The 15,993-nt window shown below is 54.7% G+C and overlaps 1 long non-coding RNA gene across 1 annotated transcript; it reads right to left on the bottom strand.

The window, feature by feature from the left end:
* Positions 1-1,825: 1,825 nt before the first annotated feature.
* On the bottom strand, positions 1,826-6,788 carry LOC103349016 (uncharacterized). Its single transcript, XR_016213426.1, has 3 exons — positions 6,377-6,788; positions 2,363-3,058; positions 1,826-2,083 (listed from the first exon to the last, which is right to left on the bottom strand). It is a non-coding gene; the product is annotated as an uncharacterized LOC103349016 (long non-coding RNA).
* Positions 6,789-15,993: the final 9,205 nt, after the last annotated feature.

The following is a 15,993-nucleotide window of genomic DNA, read 5'->3' as shown; positions in this document are numbered from 1 at the left end:
ACTGAGTTCTCTCCCCACCCCCTGTGCGTGGGGGAGTCGGGAGGCGGACCCGGAAGTGCACCTGCTCCTGGGAGGATGTGCAGGATCCCCCAGAGGTCTTCCTGGCGATGTAGAGTTGAAACCTGGGTTGCTGCTGCTGTGGCTGAGCTCTGTGAAGCTGGGGTCAGATGCTGCACCCAGGAGGCAGGGCCCCAGCCTGTCCTGGCCCCCAAGCTTCCATGCTCCCTGAGAAGTCCCTGCTTGTAGTTTCATGGCCATGGCCACTGTGTGTTGGGTGTTTGAGGAAAACAGACCTGCCCTCGTTTGCTCACTGTTTCCCACAGGTCTGCATGGGAGTGGCCGCACCACTCAGAGCTGCAACTGAAAACATTTTCATGGCTGTGTGACTCTGGGCGAGTGGCTCAGCCTCTCTGAGCCTCAGTTCCTTCACTGGTAAAATTGAGATATCTGCCTCGTAGGTTAAACTCCTTTATTTTTGATATGAAGGTAAGTGACAAGGTGAAGTTAATGTAAGGTACATAAAATATCAATGCCAGGTGTCCTGCTGGGGGTGCAGGGTCTCTCTCCCTTTCCTTCCCCCGTGTTTGTGTTGTGTTTTTGGTATTCCATGGGAGACAGGATGGAAAGGCCGCAAGGCTGGGGCCGTGGCAGTGACCTCAAACCCAGTTGCTCTGAGGAGGAGGCACCAGGAGGAAGTTAGTGGACAGGAGTCCCTCTTTCCTCCTGCCGCAGAGCAGGCCTCTCCTGCTAGGCACTGCTCACATGCAGGGCCAGAGGCCCTGTTCTGCACACTGCTGGATGCTCACAGCAGCCTTGGCCGCTACCCTCTAACTGCCAGGAGCCCCCTCCCCCAGGGTCATGCCAATCACCACGTCTGCAGACAGGGACGGAGGTCCCTTGGGAACAGAATGGGCCCTGGTTGAGAGCCACTGCTCTGTGTGCAGCTCTTGGAGGTTAGCATGATGGACACTCACCGAGGTCCTTCTTTTGAACAAGAGTGACCCCAACGTGCCCGAGAAGGGAGACGTGGTTACGGAGAAGCAGATGAGCGGCTGCTCCAAGACATACAGGGGCTGGGGGTAGAGAGAAGGGGCCTGCTATTGAACAGGGGGTCAGGGGCCAGTGTCCCCCAGGGACTGCCACTATTGGCCCTGCCTCGGGGGGAGTTTCTTGTTCCTGGACTTTTGCCTCTCCTGGTGTGAGGTGACCGAATCAGACCGGAAGCCCAAGGGGTGGGCGGTTAGCCAAGCAGTTAGGACCTGGCCCTGAAGCCCCAGCCCCGGTCCAGGCCCCACGCTGGGATGCCCGGCCTCCAGTCCTGGCTCTGCTCCTGCTCAGTTTTCAGCTGATGAGCACCTGGGAGGCATCAGCAAGGGCTCAGCTCACCTGCCCCCCGGGTGGGAGGCCTGGATTCCGTTCCCAGTCGCCAGCTCTGGCCTGGCGCAGGCCAGCCTGTTGCGGGCATTTGGGTTGTGAACCAGGGCGTGGGAGCGCTCTCCATCTTTTTCCATCTCTCTGCCTCTAAAATCAGAAACAAACAAATAAAGCAACCCTCTTCTTTTCCTACTTGGCGGGAGTCAGACCTGCTCTGGCCCTTGCTGGCCAGAACCGGCTCCAGTAGCTGAGGTCGGCCACTTGTTTCTTGCTCTGTGGAACTGGGGGCGGGGGTGGTCGGTGAGTTCTAAGGTCCTTCTCAGCTATAAATCCTTCGTCCTGAAGACACCAGAGTGTGATTAAACCAACAGGGTAATCAGGGTACTGTATGGCCTGTCTCACTGTGCTACCAGCCAGCAGTGGAATTCTCACAGCTCTTCATTAAGAACTGTTTTTTTTAAAAAAGATTTATTTACTTGAAAAGCAGAGTTACAGAACAGAAAGAGACAGGGAGAGGCAAAGAGAGATCTTGCCCCTGCTGGCTTATTCCCCAGATGGCTGCAAAGGCCAGGGCTGGGCCAGGCTGAAGCCAGGAGCCCAGGTCTCCCACGTGGATGCAGGGGCCTCAAGCACTTGGGCCATCCTCTGCTGCTTTCCCAGGAGCATTAGCAGGATGCTGGATCAGAAGTGGAGCAGCTGGGACTCGAACCTGCAACCATACGGGATGCCAGCACTGCAGGTGGCGGCCTTACCTGCTACGCCACAGCACGGACCCCTTCATTAAGAACTGCTGTCGCCAAGAATATGCTATGCGTTCCTACTACGTGCCCTGCCCCGGAGCAGCTCAGGAGCCAGCAGGGAGGACACAGGGACAGCTCCAGTCCCCAGAGCCGCCTGGGACAGAGCTAGGAAGAGGCCTGGGCATCAGGAGGGGCTCTCTGGCCCTGGAGTGAGTAATGGATCTTGAAACCTGGCCGGTGGTATTTACCCAGGGCAAGGAGGCTGAGCATTCCTGCGGAGAGGACACGTGTGCGAACGGAGCCAGCACTTGCTGCTTCAGAACCCCGTGCGCTGGAGCAAGGCTGATTCCAGGAGTGAGGCCAGCACACACATGCTTCCTTCTCTGACCTCCCAGTGGGCAGGGCAGAGCCGAGGCGCAGCCTCAGAGGTGGCAGGGCCGCCTTGAATCCAGACTTTCAGCTGCGACTCTTCTTCCGCCCCAGTTTCCTTTACCACGTGGACCGCAGCCTTTAATCTGGTTTTGGGGTTCATGTACTTCTTAATCATAAACAGCCTTGACTCTTCTCTGAATACAGACGCTATGTAAATAAACAAATACAAAAATGTCCAGACACCAGTGGGTGTGCTGCACCGGGGCAGCAGTGGCGCTCCCTGGTCACTGGCAGTGGCCCCAGGGCATCCCCGGTGCCCAGGCCAGTGCCTGGCACACCACGGGGGCTCAGGAACTGACTGCTGACCCCGGCAGTGATGTTAGGGTCTGCTTCACGGACGTGACGGCTGTCCATTAGTGATGCCCGGACTGACCGTTCACTCGCCATCCCACACTCAGGCGCTTCATTTTGACTTCTTTGCATATTGTCCACTGTTTTGGCTGAAGGCCTTGCTCCGGCCAGCTGGCAGACTGTATCTCAAGGACAGATGCTTTGTCATACACAGGGGACTTCTAAATGTTCATGGGAAAAACAGAATCAAAAGATGTTTATTTTGGTGCCGAAAAACATAAAATCCATGCATAGTGTTTTTTATAAAATGCATTTTTATTAACTTATTCTAAGATTTGCTTATTGATTTGAAAGGCAGAGTTACAGAGAGAGAGAATGAAAGAGAGATCTTTCATTTACTGGTTCACTCCCCAAATGGCTGCATCGGCCAGGGCTGGGCCAGGCCATAGCCAAGAGTTTCTTGGGTGCAGGGGATCAAGCGCTTGGGTCATCTTCCACTGTTTTCCCAGGTGCAATAGCAGGGAGCTGGATCTGAAGTGGAGCAGCAGGAACTCTGGCACCCATATAGGATGCCGGCTCTGCAGACAGCAGCTCAACCCATTGCACCACAGCACCAGCTCTCTCTTTCTCTCTCTCTCTCTCTCTTTTTTTTTTTTTTTTTAGTTTTTCTTTAAGAAGTTTATTTTTCACAGTGCTGGAGGCTGGGGGTCCAGGATCAAGGCGCCATAGGGGGGGATCCTTCTCGTCTCGTGACTACAAGACAAGTGAGTGCACATGAGAGCTGGTGATTTTATCTAATGTCTTTCACGTTGTTTATTCACTTGAAAGGCAAAGTGGCAGAGGAGGCTGGAACCCCGGCTTTCCAACACGGAGTCAGGCTTCCCCAGCGCCACTGCTGCGCCCTATGCCCACCACTCTTCCAGGGGCCCTTCCTTCCTTCCTTCCTTCCTTCCTTCCTTCCTTCCTTCCTTCCTTCCTTCCTTCCTTTCTTTTTTAAGATTTATTTATTTATTTGAAAAACACACTGACAGAAAGTCAGAGACTCAGAGATCTTTCATCCCTCTGGTTCACTCCCCAAATGGCCACAATGGCCAGAGCTGGGCCAGGCTGTAGCCAGGAGCCTGGAACTCCATTGGGTCCCCAACTAAAGGCCCAAGCACTTGGGCCATCTTCTGCTGTCTTCCTAGGCACATTAGCAGGGAGCTGGACCGGAAGTAGAGAAGCCAGAATTTAAACCAGTGCTCAAATGGAATACTGGTGTCACAAGTGGTTTAATTCTTTGGTGCTACAACACCAGCCCCTCCATGACTCTTTATTTTTTTTTAAGATTTTATTTATTTATTTGAGAGGTAAAGTTACAGATAAAGAGAGGGATAGACACAGAGAGAGAGAAAGAGAGAGAGAGTTATTCCATTCACTGGTTCATTCCCCAAATGGCCACAAAAGCCAGGGCTGGGCCGATCTGAAGCCAGGCGCTTCTTCCAGGTCTCCCACATGGATGCAGGGGCCCAAGCACTTGGGCCATCTTCCTCCACTGCTTTCCCAGGCACATTAGCAGGGAGTTGGACGGGAAGTGGAGCAGCCAGGACTCGAACCGGAGCTCATATGGGATGCTAGAGCTGCAGACCAGGGCTTTAACCCCCTGTGCCGCAGCGCCGGCCCCCTTCCATGACCCTTCTGAAGGCCCCTTGTACACCTGGGTCACTTAGAACTGTGACTAGCAAAGCTTGTCACAAAGAAGCCTCCCGAATTTCTGTGGCCTTGGCCTGATAAACACTTGCAATTCCTGTGGTTGAACAAACATGGAGGCTCCCAACCACCCAAGGGGGCTGGGATCATTTCCTCTCGTACAGAACATTCGCTAAGACGGAATGCCTCGGCTTGCTCTCAGCAGATAAACATCTGCTGAGCCAGGGAAGAAAACACCGCTCCTGACTTCCCTGCCGCTTTCTCAACGGCATGGGGGAAGGACGGAGGGGCCGAGTCCAGCCGTCTAGGCAGCGGCCAGAGGCTCCCAAGGGCAGAGAAAGGCTGGCACTCCACCACGGGTGCAAGGTCTGAGGGTGACACACGGAGCACTCTCCATGAGTCAGGGCTGTGCTCAGGGCTTCCTGCAGAACGCTAGGGACCCACATAGCCAGTACACCCTCTCCCTCCCTCCTTCCTTCTCTCTGCCTCGGTCAGGGAAAGGACCCTGGCCTAGGGTGTCAGGTTTCAGTCCCTGTGTCCAGGGAAATGATGAAATCTCTCTGCCTTCTCCCTCTGCAGCAGGTCTGGCTCCCCTGGCCTGCCTGGCTGCTGCGGGGCCGCAGGATGGACAGGGTCTCAGGGTGGAAGCTTCCAGGCCAGCTCTCCTCTCCTCTCGGAAGGATGCCCAGGGCTGCTGAGAGCCCCGCTGACTTTGGGCCAGGGTGGTTGAGGGCAGCTCAGCCAGGCACTGGCATCTGGCCAGGTCTCTCTCTCTCTCTCCTCCAAGGTCAATGGCAGCCAGAGGGAAAAGGGGGAAACACTGTATTATTTGTGATCTGAGGAGAAAACAGAGACTGCATGGAGTGATGAGAACAGCAGGGGGGAAAGAGTGAGGGGCAGGGGAACAGGATTCGAGGAAGAAGAGCCCCCTCGGTGCCTGCTGCCCTGGTTCCAGCCCCAGGAGTCAGGGCTGGGTGGGCACGGGCAGAAAGAGGTCCACTCATGGATCCCAGGGCTACAGGAGGCTGAGCGAAGTATTCACGGATTCAGGATGGTCTGGCAGCGATGAGGCGCGGTGGGAGGCTGCCTGTTGCCGGGCAATCGGACGCAAAAGGCCTGCGGTCCTGAGTTCAAATCGAGCTGCAGACCAGACAGCAGCAAGGGCCTCTGCTTCCCAGGTGAGAAAACACAGCTGGGCGAGGCCAGCAGATCTCTCAAGTTCACTCAGGGACCAGGTGATGCTCCAGCCCCCAGGCCCTGCCTCTGCTCCACCCCTCCCAGACTTGAGGAATGAATGTGAAGTGATTGGAAACAAACAAAACCACACAAGGCAGACACAGGCCAGAGGGCAGGGGAGCTGGGGGGCTTTGCTTTGGCGCTCGGCTCGCACGCGCGCGCTCTCTCTCAGTGTGTGTGTGTGGATGAAGGGCGGCCAGGCCCCACTTCTGGGAGGGGACACAGGTGTCCCTAACCCCTCTCCCCCAGGGCGCCTGCCTGAGCGCCCGCCCCACCCATTCCTGGCTGCAGGGCTGCCTGATATTTTTCAGGGACACAATTTTTAGCACCCTTAAGAGAGGACGGAGGGGGCAGTCGGGAGCAGGGCGGGCTCAGATTTCCTTACTCTCAGCGGGACACAGCCAGGAAACTGCCCGCGAGCACCGCGCTGTCACTCAAGAGAAACATAAAACCGCAGCCCTGGGGAGTCCCACGTGGTCACCAAGGACACCCCAGCCGCTGGCTAAGCTAAGGGCATTAGCCCGGGTGGCACGGATCCGTCCCTCTGCCCGACAACAGCCCCAGCCCACCTGTCACCCCTCGGGGTCCTCCTGCGCGGTGTTCCCTGGTCTTACCTTGGGTACTTCCGTCGGGGAAAGAGCAGGCAGCTTCCCAGGGGTATGAGAAATAACTTCTCTAAGAATGTCACCAGCTGCAGCCGCCCCTGTCATAAACTGTCCCCGCTCTAAGCCGCCTAGGGCTTTCATCCCCTCCTCTTAGCTACTCATTACCCAGTTTAATTAGGCCAGGAACTGCTCTGGCAGAGGACACTCTCGGCAGGAGGCGAGGCTGCGGGAGCGGTCCGCAGCAGCCCACTTCCTGAGACTGAGCTGGGGGCTGGAAAAAAAGGCGGCGGCGAAGGCGGCCCCGCGGAGTCCTCCGCAGCAGCTGTGGGGACCGAGGCCGAGATGCACGCGCTGGCTCCCGGGCCCTCCAGGGAGCTGAGGGCTGCTGCACTTGTTTACGGGAACAGCCCCGGATCTGAACGCTTGGAAGTCCCTGCCCACCCCCACCCTCTCGTCCAGCCGCTCACCCCGCCCCCCACCCCTCCGCGGAAGAGGTGGCTCCCTCGGCAGCCACTTACAATGTTTCAGCTCCGTCCCTGACATCACAGCCAAAGAAAGGCACTGCCCCAGGCAACCTCCCGTTTCCAGCCAGCCCCTGACCTTCACCCTGAACCGCCCTCGTCCAGCGTGTGGTGGGCTGGGCCTCCCCAGAAAGACAGCATGGAGGTTCTTCCTGGGGGTGAACATGCCTTAGAGTTCTGGAGCTTTCTCCACCGTGGCGTTAGAGCAGGGAGTAGGGGCGGCCGCTGGCTAGTTTCTATGATCTTACATAAGTTCTAAGTTTCATTTTTCGGCGGGCACCGCGGCTCACTTGGCTAATCCTCGGCCTGCGGCGCTGGCACCCCGGGTTCTTGTCCCGGTTGGGGCGCCAGATTCTGTCCTGGTTGCTCCTCTTCCAGTCCAGCTCTCTGCTGTGGCCAGGGAGTGCAGTGGAGGATGGCCCAGGTGCTTGGGCCCTGCACTTGCATGGGAGACCAGGAGGAAGCACCTGGCTCCTGGCTTCGAATCGGCGCAGCGCGCCTGCCATAGCAACCATTTGGGGGATGAACCAAGGGAAGGAAGACCTTTCTCTCTGTCTCTCTCTCCCTCACTGTCTAACTCTGCCTGTCAAAAAAAGTTTCATTTTTCATTATTTTATTTTTCAACATTTTTTTTTTGAAGGCTGAGTGACAAGGGATGGGAGAGAGCGAGGAACAACGGAGAGAGAGAAAGACAGAGCTCTTCCATCCGCTGGCTCACTCTCTCCAAACGGCGGCAACAGCCAGCTCTGGGAGCAGGAGCCAGGAGCTTCTTCTGGGTCTCCCACGTGGGTGCAGGGGCCCCAGTACTCGGGCCATCTTCTGCTGCCTTCCCAGGCCATCAGCAGAGAGCTGCATTAGAAGCATAGCAGCTGGACTTGAACTGGCATTCCAGTACAGGATGCCAACATCCTAAGTGGCAGCTTAGCCCTCCACAATGCCAGCCCCTATTTCATTTTTTAAAAATTATATATTTATACACACACATATATATATTTTAGAGGAAGAGAGAACATGCTCCCTTTTGATGGGCAGTAGCTGAGCCCAGGCTGAAACCAGGAGCCAGGAGCTCAGTTGAGGTCTCCCATCGGTGGCAGGGACCCAACTACTTGAACCACCACTGCCGCATAGGCTGCATATTAGCAGGAAGCTGGCATCGAACCCAAGTACTCTGATATGGGATATGGCTATCTTAACTGCTAAAGGTTCATCCCCATGTCATTTTTCTGAACCTCAGTTTCCTTAGCTGCAAAATGGGAACAGTGCTGTCAGTCTTGGGAAGGTGAGATGATATTCTATTTAAGGAGAAGCAGCAGGCACAGCCAGCATCAGCACACTGGTCACGGGGCTTTGCTTCTGACTTCCCCATGATGCCCCCGTTTTCTTTGAGGGAAGATTTAGAAAGGGGCAAACTAGGGGCCAGCGTTGTGGTGTGCCTGGTAAAGCCTCCTCTTGCAATGCCAGCATCCCGTACGGGCACCAGTTAGAGTCCTGGCTGCTCCACTTCTGATCCAGTTCCCTGCTAATGCACCTGGGAAAGCAGTGGAAAATGGCTGAAATGTTGGGGCCCCTGCACTCACGTGGGAGACCTAGATGGAGTTACTGGCTCCTGGCTTTGGCCTGGCCCAATCCTGTTCTTTGCAGCCATCTGGAAAATGAACCAGCAGATGGAAGACTCTCTCTCTCCCTCTCTCCCTTTCTCTGTCTGTAACTCTGACTTTCAATTAAATAAATGAATCTTTAAAAAAAAAAAAGAAAGAGAAAATTAGCATTAATGAGTTTCCCCAGCTACTGCGGCTCTCCACGCTCACTTCACCAATGATGCAGAGACTTCAGGATGCACAGGAGGACCCTGAGGCTCAGAGACGGTGGGTGATGGCCAGCAAGTCCGAACAGGTCAAGCAGTGGGACCCCAGAAGCGGCTCTGTCTGCCAAGTCGGGACCAGCCTCATGGACGGGAAGTGTTGGAGTGACACCAGACTAGAGTGAGGCCGGTGGCAGCAGCACACCCCTGGGCGGATTGTCACCCTCCCAGAAGGGATTGGAAGGGCTCAGAGTCAGAAAGGCCTCCAGGAGCCACTACCCAGAGCAGCTGTCGCCGCGGGAGCCCTCTTGCTCAGATTTCCCAGGGTAAGTTTCCAGGCCTTGCCTTTCCTGAGGGGCCCACTTTATTTATTTATTTATTTATTTTTTTGAGAAAATGCACATTTCTTCTTTTTTTCCTTAATATTTATTTCTTTATTTGAAAGGTGGAGAGACAAAGTTCTCCCATCCACTGGTTCACTTCCCAAATGCCTGCAAAAGCTTGGGCTGGCGCAGGGCAAAATCTGGAGCCTAGAATCCAACCTGGATCTCCCATGTTGGTGACAGGGACCCGACCACTTGAGCTCTCAGGGTGCGCATTAACAGGCAGCTGGAGTCAGAAGCGGAGCTGGGACTCAAAGTCAGGCTCAATGGTCTAGGCCATCGGCTTCCGAAGCGGGGACTGACTGCAATGCCAAATACCCATTTCCCTCACCTGTAGCAAGACAAGGGCAAATCTTCATTCTCGAATATCCCAAAGTGCTAATATTTCAAGTTTTATAAGTAATTTAAAAAACGTTCTTAGGCCGGCGCCGCGACTCACTAGGCTAATCCTCCGCCTTGCAGCGCTAGCACACCGGGTTCTAGTCCCGGTCGGGGCGCCAGATTCTGTCCCGGTTACCCCTCTTCCAGGCCAGCTCTCTGCTGTGGCCAGGGAGTACAGTGGAGGATGGCCCAAGTGCTTGGGCCCTGCACCCCATGGGAGACCAGGAGAAGCACCTGGCTCCTGCCTTCGGATAGGTGCGGTGTGCCGGCTGCAGCGCGCCGGCTGTGGCGGCCATTGGAGGGTGAACCAACGGCAAAAGGAAGACCTTTCTCTCTGTCTCTCTCTCTCACTGTCCACTCTGCTTGTCAAAAAAAAAATTAAAAAAAGTTCTTGCACTTCACCAAGATGATATATTTTAGTAACTTTTTTTTTCAAAGACTCATTTTATTTATTTCAAAGACAGAGTTACAGAGAGAGAGAGGGAGCAGTCTTCCATCCACTGGTTCATTCCCCATATGGCCACAATGGCCAGAGCTGAACTGATCCAAAGCCAGAAGCCAGGAGCTTCTGCCAGGTCTCCCACACAGGTGCAGGGCCTTGGGCCATCGTTCACTGTTTTCCCAGGCACATTAGCAGGGAGCTAGATCAGAAGTGGAGCAGCCAGGACTCAAACCGGTGTCCATATGGGATGCTGGCACTGCAGGCCAGGGCTTTAACCCACTGCACCACAGCGCCAGCCCCACCAACATGATATAAAAATGACCCATGGCCTGCTGGTGGACACTATGGGGTCTGAAGACCTCCAGTTCCACGTAGAGGAAGAAAGCAATCCCTTCACAGGCACCCCCTGAGGTCCAGGTGCTCCTAGGTTCCCCAGCAAATCTGGGTCTCCTCTTGACCTGCCCCAAGAATCTGTATTCCTGCTTCCTCCAGACTCCTGCCGGCTGGCTTTGGGGTCTGTTGGTCATGACACTCTTAGATTTTAGTGGTTAGTTCCTCATCTGAAACACAGAAAGTCCAAGAAAGCTCCTGACTGAGCAGCCTGAGGCCCAAGATTCCTCGGAGTCCTAAGCCTTGAGGGTCTCTGACTTTGTCACTCTGTGCTTGTGACCTAAGATGAGTGATGGCTCAAGTACTTGCGTCCCTGCCACCCACGTGGGAGACCCAGACTGAGTTCCCGACTCCTGGTTTGAGCCCAGCTGCAGCTGTTGCAGCCATTTGGGGAGGGAACAAGCCGATGGGATAACTCTGTTTGTGTCTCTGTTTCTTGGCCTTTCGAATAACATAAATATTTTTATTAAAAAGTAAATAAAAAGTACTTGAGCCATCACTGCCGCCCCCCAGGGTCCGCATTAGCAGGAGCTGGATCTGGGCATTGAACCTGTGTGCTCTGACGTGGATGAGAGCATTTTTACACCAGGCCGAACAGCTGCACCCACACAGACGTCCTTAACCTTGCAGTTGTTGGGAACTCCTGGCGTTTTGGCCAAAGCAGGCAGTCCAGGCTGTGTAAGTGCAGGTAGAGGCTGGGGGAGGGGAGAGTGGCAGTGCTACCCTCCCCCTTCCCCGCTGCCACGCCCCCCCACCCCCCACCGCGCCCCAGGCTTCTGTTGACAAAGATGCTGGGTTGGGTACCTGCGTAGGGCGAAGGTGGGAGGAGTCGAGCCAGGGCTCTCAGTTCTGCCGCAGGAGGTTTCACTTAGTGCCATCTGGGGACCTCTTCCAGGCCAGCTCCCTTCCCTACTCAGCTACACCACAGCCCTCCCAGCTTCCCACCCACCGGGAGGCAGCAGTGGGAGCCACCGCCTCCACCCCTGCAGCTTGGGGGCAAACATCTGCTGCCTGCATTGTTTCCCTGTGCCGAGGGTGGGAGGGTGGGAGGGGTCTGGGAGCTCACAGGCAGCAGTGTGCAGAACCTGGTCCCAGCTCTGAGAGGGATTTGCAGGGCGCCATTCCCACGCTGACAGGGGAGGGGAGGAGAGGGAGGATGGGTGACATTTGCCCTTCGTGGCAACACCCTCGTTTGTTCTCAGGCTGCCCTGGGCCTGGCCAGGCCACGTGGCTGACCTGCGCAGTCACCTGTGTCCCCCTCCCACCCTGCTGGGCCTGCTCCTGGTCGCTGCTGAACCCGCAGGCTTGCAGCAAAGCCGCTGGGTGTGGGCAGGTGCTCCTCTCACCCAACAGCGAGGTGCAAGCCCAGGGCGCTGAGTCACACCGCCCTGGGCAGGGCAGGTGGTGGGTTCCGGCCTCCACCGGCTGACCTGCCTAGCAAGCACGGGTTTGGTTCCAGCATCTTCCTGGGAACCCCACCTGCTTAACCCCAGTGTTGAGTGGCAGGTGTGGGACAGAGGGGATCCCAGTGCAGGCTGGAATAGCTTCAGCTCTATCCATTCTTGACAACTCTTCTATGTCGATGCTGGGGACATAGTGGCCAAGAATTTGGCAGGACAGGGCCCCCTGTGCGGGTGGGCGTGCTGTCAACTCCCACCTGGATCTCATGACAAATGTGGACTTTGAAGAAAATGGTCGGCTGGAGATGGGACGCAGCGGGAGCACAGTGAGTGAGGCTGCAGGACCAGGAAGGACCCTCAGTGGGAATGAGAGGATAAGGTGTGGCTAAGGCAGTCAGCTGGCCGGGGCAGGCGTCCGGCTGAGCAGCCAGGATGCTGTGTGGGACACCGACATTCCCCGCTGGTGCTGGGGTTTGAGCCCCGCTCGGCTCCTGATTCCAGCTTCCTGCTAATGCATGCCCTGCAGGGCAGCAGATGATGGCTCCCAGACTTGGATCCGTGCCACTCACATGGGAGACCCGGACTGGGTTCCAGACTCCTGACTTCAGCCTGGCGCAGCCTCGCACTGTTGTGGGCATTTGGGGGCATGAACCAGAAGGTGGGAGATCTCTTTCTGTCATCCTTTTAAATAAAATAAGTGAATGAATACAAATTTATGACAATAACTTCCTTAAAAGAAAGAAAGAAAGAAAAAGAAGCCAGCCAGGCCTGGGTGGCATTCCTGGTGGCTGTCAGAGGTAAAGCTCAAGACAGTAGGAGGCAACATGTTTCCTGCCCTGAGCTGGCACTAACTCAGTTCTCATCCTAACTCCCCATGTGGCTTGTCCAGCAGCCCTTTATTCTCAATGTGCGGCCGCTGGCCTGCCTCTCTGCGATGAGGGGTGTGCACTTCCAAGTGTTGTGAGCCCCTCAGATAAGAGCAAATGTGCTGTTCTTCTTCTTCTTCTTCTTCTTCTTTTTTTTTTAAAGATTTATTTATTTGTTTGAAGGTAGAGTTCCGGGGAGAGGAGGGTGTCTTCCATCCACTGGCTCACTCCCTAGATGGCTGTCACTGCTAGAGCTATGCTGATCCGAAGTTACTAGCCAGGAGCTTCTTCTGCGTCTCCCAGGAGGGTGCAGGGGCCCAAGGATGTGGGCCATCTTCCACTGCTTTCCCAGGCCATAGCAGAGAGCTGGATCAGAAGAGGAGCAGCCAGGACTCAAACCAGCGCCCATATGGGATGCCAGCACTGCAGGCGGCAGCTTTACCCCAAACATGCTGTTCTTATCAGCTGCTCTGAAAGGAGCGCTGACTCAGGACAGACACCTGTGCCCCTCCCAACACTCCCCCTTCTCAGTGATCCCACAAATATTCTCTGAAACCCTCCATTCTCTCTGTGTCGGTGACCTTGACTTTTGGAGTCTGGGTCCTGTGTCTGCCATCTCACTGCTTTTGTCCCATCCTGGCTGGTTACCACTGTCAACCATTCCATGTGCATGTCCTGTGCCCTAACCAGTCAGACACAGGCGTCAATGGAGTCACTCCCCTGTGCAAGATTGCTTTTCTTTATCTAAAAAAAGTTTAATGTTTATTTACTTATTTTCATCTACTTGAAGGCAGAGAGAGAGAGAGAGAGAGAGAGCGCGCGCTTCCATCTGCTGGTTCACTCCCCAGTTGCCCACAACAGCCAGAACTGGGCCAACCCTTGGAGCCAGGAACTCCATCCAGGTCTCCCACGTGGGTGGCAGAGACCCAAGCACTTGGGCCACCCTCTGCTGCCTCCCAGGATGGAAGCAGAGCATCTGGGACTGGCACCAACGCAGTGATAGGTGATGCAGGAGTCCTAACTGCTAGCTGTCCGTGAGTCATTCTGCGAGTGATTTACCTTCCCTTATATGTGCTTATCTCTGTTTTTAACTGCTTTATGGTATTGCTTACATTGTGGCTTATCTATTTCCCTCCTGATGGATAACTGGGGTTCCCCCATTCACCATTTATTTATTTGTTTGTTTGTTTTGCTATTACACATTGGATATCTTATTTCTATAAGGTAGACGTAAGTGGGTTGGAGTTCATATTTACATATTTTTTCATTTTTAAAGTGTTTTTAGGAAACCTTCAGTAAAGGATGATGAAGGCATGATCTCTGATACGGCTGCCTCTGTCTTTATAGACGTGGCTGTGGATGTTTCTGCTTTGCTCTTCTGTAAGTCCCGCTTGGAGTCACGCCCCATTTGCGCTCGGACTGGTTCCCCTCACGCTGGCTGCAGTGGCCCTAGCCTCCTTGCCCAATCCCATCCAAGTTTGTCCGCATGCGGTGTAATGTGACCGTGGGTCATTTCTCTGCCATAGGTGTCCAGTCTCAGACAGAGCCAGGCTCAGCCTTTCAGGGCTGGAATTGGCCTATGGTGGAGAGCCACCAGCTCTCTAGGCTAGCGCGAGTGTCATCATCTCCTCACGGGCACCTCCAGCCTCCCGGTCCCCTAGGGGCTGCTCTCAGTTTTTTTTTTTTTTGTTGTTGTTTTTTTTTTTTTTTAAAGATTTATTTATTTATTTGAAAGGCAGAGCCACAAAGAGGCAGAGGCAGAGGCAGAGGCAGAGAGAGAGGTCCTCCATCCTCTGGTTTACTCCCCAGGTGACCACAACTGGAGCTGAGCCAATCCGAAGCCAGGAGCCAGGAGCCTCTCTGGTTCTCCCACAGGGGTATAGGGGCCTAAGGACTTGGGCCATCCTCTACTGCTTTCCCAGGCCACAGCAGAGAGCTGGATCGGAAGCGGAGCAGCCGGGACTAGAATGGGCACCCATATGGGACGCCGGCACTGCGGGCGGCAGCTTTACCTGCTACACCACAGCGCCAGCCCCTCAATGCTGCTTTTGTCAGCACTGTCCATCTGGCCTTCTTCACGGTCTTCTCTCAGCCTTGATTTCTGCAGGTGTCTCAATCGCACACCAGCCTGGATCGCTCTCCTCTCCTCTCCGGAATCCCACCCTGCTCCTCCCCCTCTCCAGGCTCCTTTCCACCTGCAGAGCAGGCTCAAGTTCCCCAATCCAACAATGCCTTCTCTCAGTAGCCCTTCTCCAGCTTTCCCTAAGACACAAGGTGAAGAAGGGTGGCAGTTATCTGAGTTAATGAGTGCGCACTGAGCAGGCAGCCAATTAAAATATCCTCAACACAGGAGTCCCCTCCTCTTGGTGTGCCAGGCACAAAACTGGTCACACCCTCTAGGACCTGGGAGGGACAATAACTCCCTGGCAAGTGAGAATGTTAGCAAGCTTGAGGTCATGTCCTTCAAGCACGGGTAATTAAATGCGCGCGCGCACACACACACACATGCACATACACACGGACACACACACACGCCTTTCCTAGAGTTGTTTTATAATTGTAAACTGATATTAATCCTCAAAATGGGAATTTCATAAAAAATACTATTTGCACAGTCACTTAAATCCCAGCATTTAAAGATATTTATTGATTCAAAAGGCGGAGAGGAAAGAGATCAAGGAATCTTCCTTCCTCTGGTTCAGTTCCCAAATGCCTGCCCACAGGCAGGGTAGGCCAGGCTGCAGCCAGGAGCCAGGAACTGCGTCTGAGTCTCTCACAAGTGTGACAGGGAGCTATGTGCTGGAGCCCTCTCGTGCTGCCTTTCAGGCACATTAGCAGGAAGCTGGATCAGAAGTGGAACAGCCGAGACTTGATTTGGGATGCCATCATCCCAAGCAGAGGCTTAACCCACTGCGCCCTAACACTCACCCTCCAGCATTGTTTTTTTTCATTTTCATTTTCATTTATTTGATCTGCAGAGAGACAGAGACTGAGAGAGCTCCCATCTGCTGGGAGGGGACTGTGCTGAGGATAGGAACCAGGAGCCCACTCTAGGTCTCCTGCGTGGGTGGCAGGAACTCAAGTCCTTGAGCTCTCACCACTGCTTCCCAAGGTCTGCATTAGCAGGAAGCTGGAGTCAAGAAGCAGAGCCAGGGGCTCTCACTGTGGTTAGTGGGTTAAGACTCCGCCTGTGGCACCAGTGTCCTATATAGGTGCTGGTTCAAATCCCAGCTGTTCCACTTCCTGCTGATGGTCTAGGAAAGCAGAGGAAGATGGTCCAAGTGCTTGGGCCCCTGCACCCATGTGGGAGACCCAGAAGAACGCCTGGCTTTTGATCAGCCCAGCTCTGGACCTTGTAGCCATTTGGGGAGTGAACCAGTGGATGGAAGACCCTTTCTCCCTCCCTCCCTCCGTAACTCTGCCTCTCAAATAAATAAAGAAA

This window comes from Oryctolagus cuniculus, chromosome 9, assembly GCF_051225735.1.
Source record: "Oryctolagus cuniculus isolate XC-2025 breed Fujian yellow rabbit chromosome 9, ASM5122573v1, whole genome shotgun sequence".
Classification (NCBI taxonomy): domain Eukaryota; kingdom Metazoa; phylum Chordata; class Mammalia; order Lagomorpha; family Leporidae; genus Oryctolagus; species Oryctolagus cuniculus.
The sequence above is the reverse complement of the archived record's forward strand: the minus strand, read 5'-3'. Positions and strand labels throughout refer to the sequence as shown.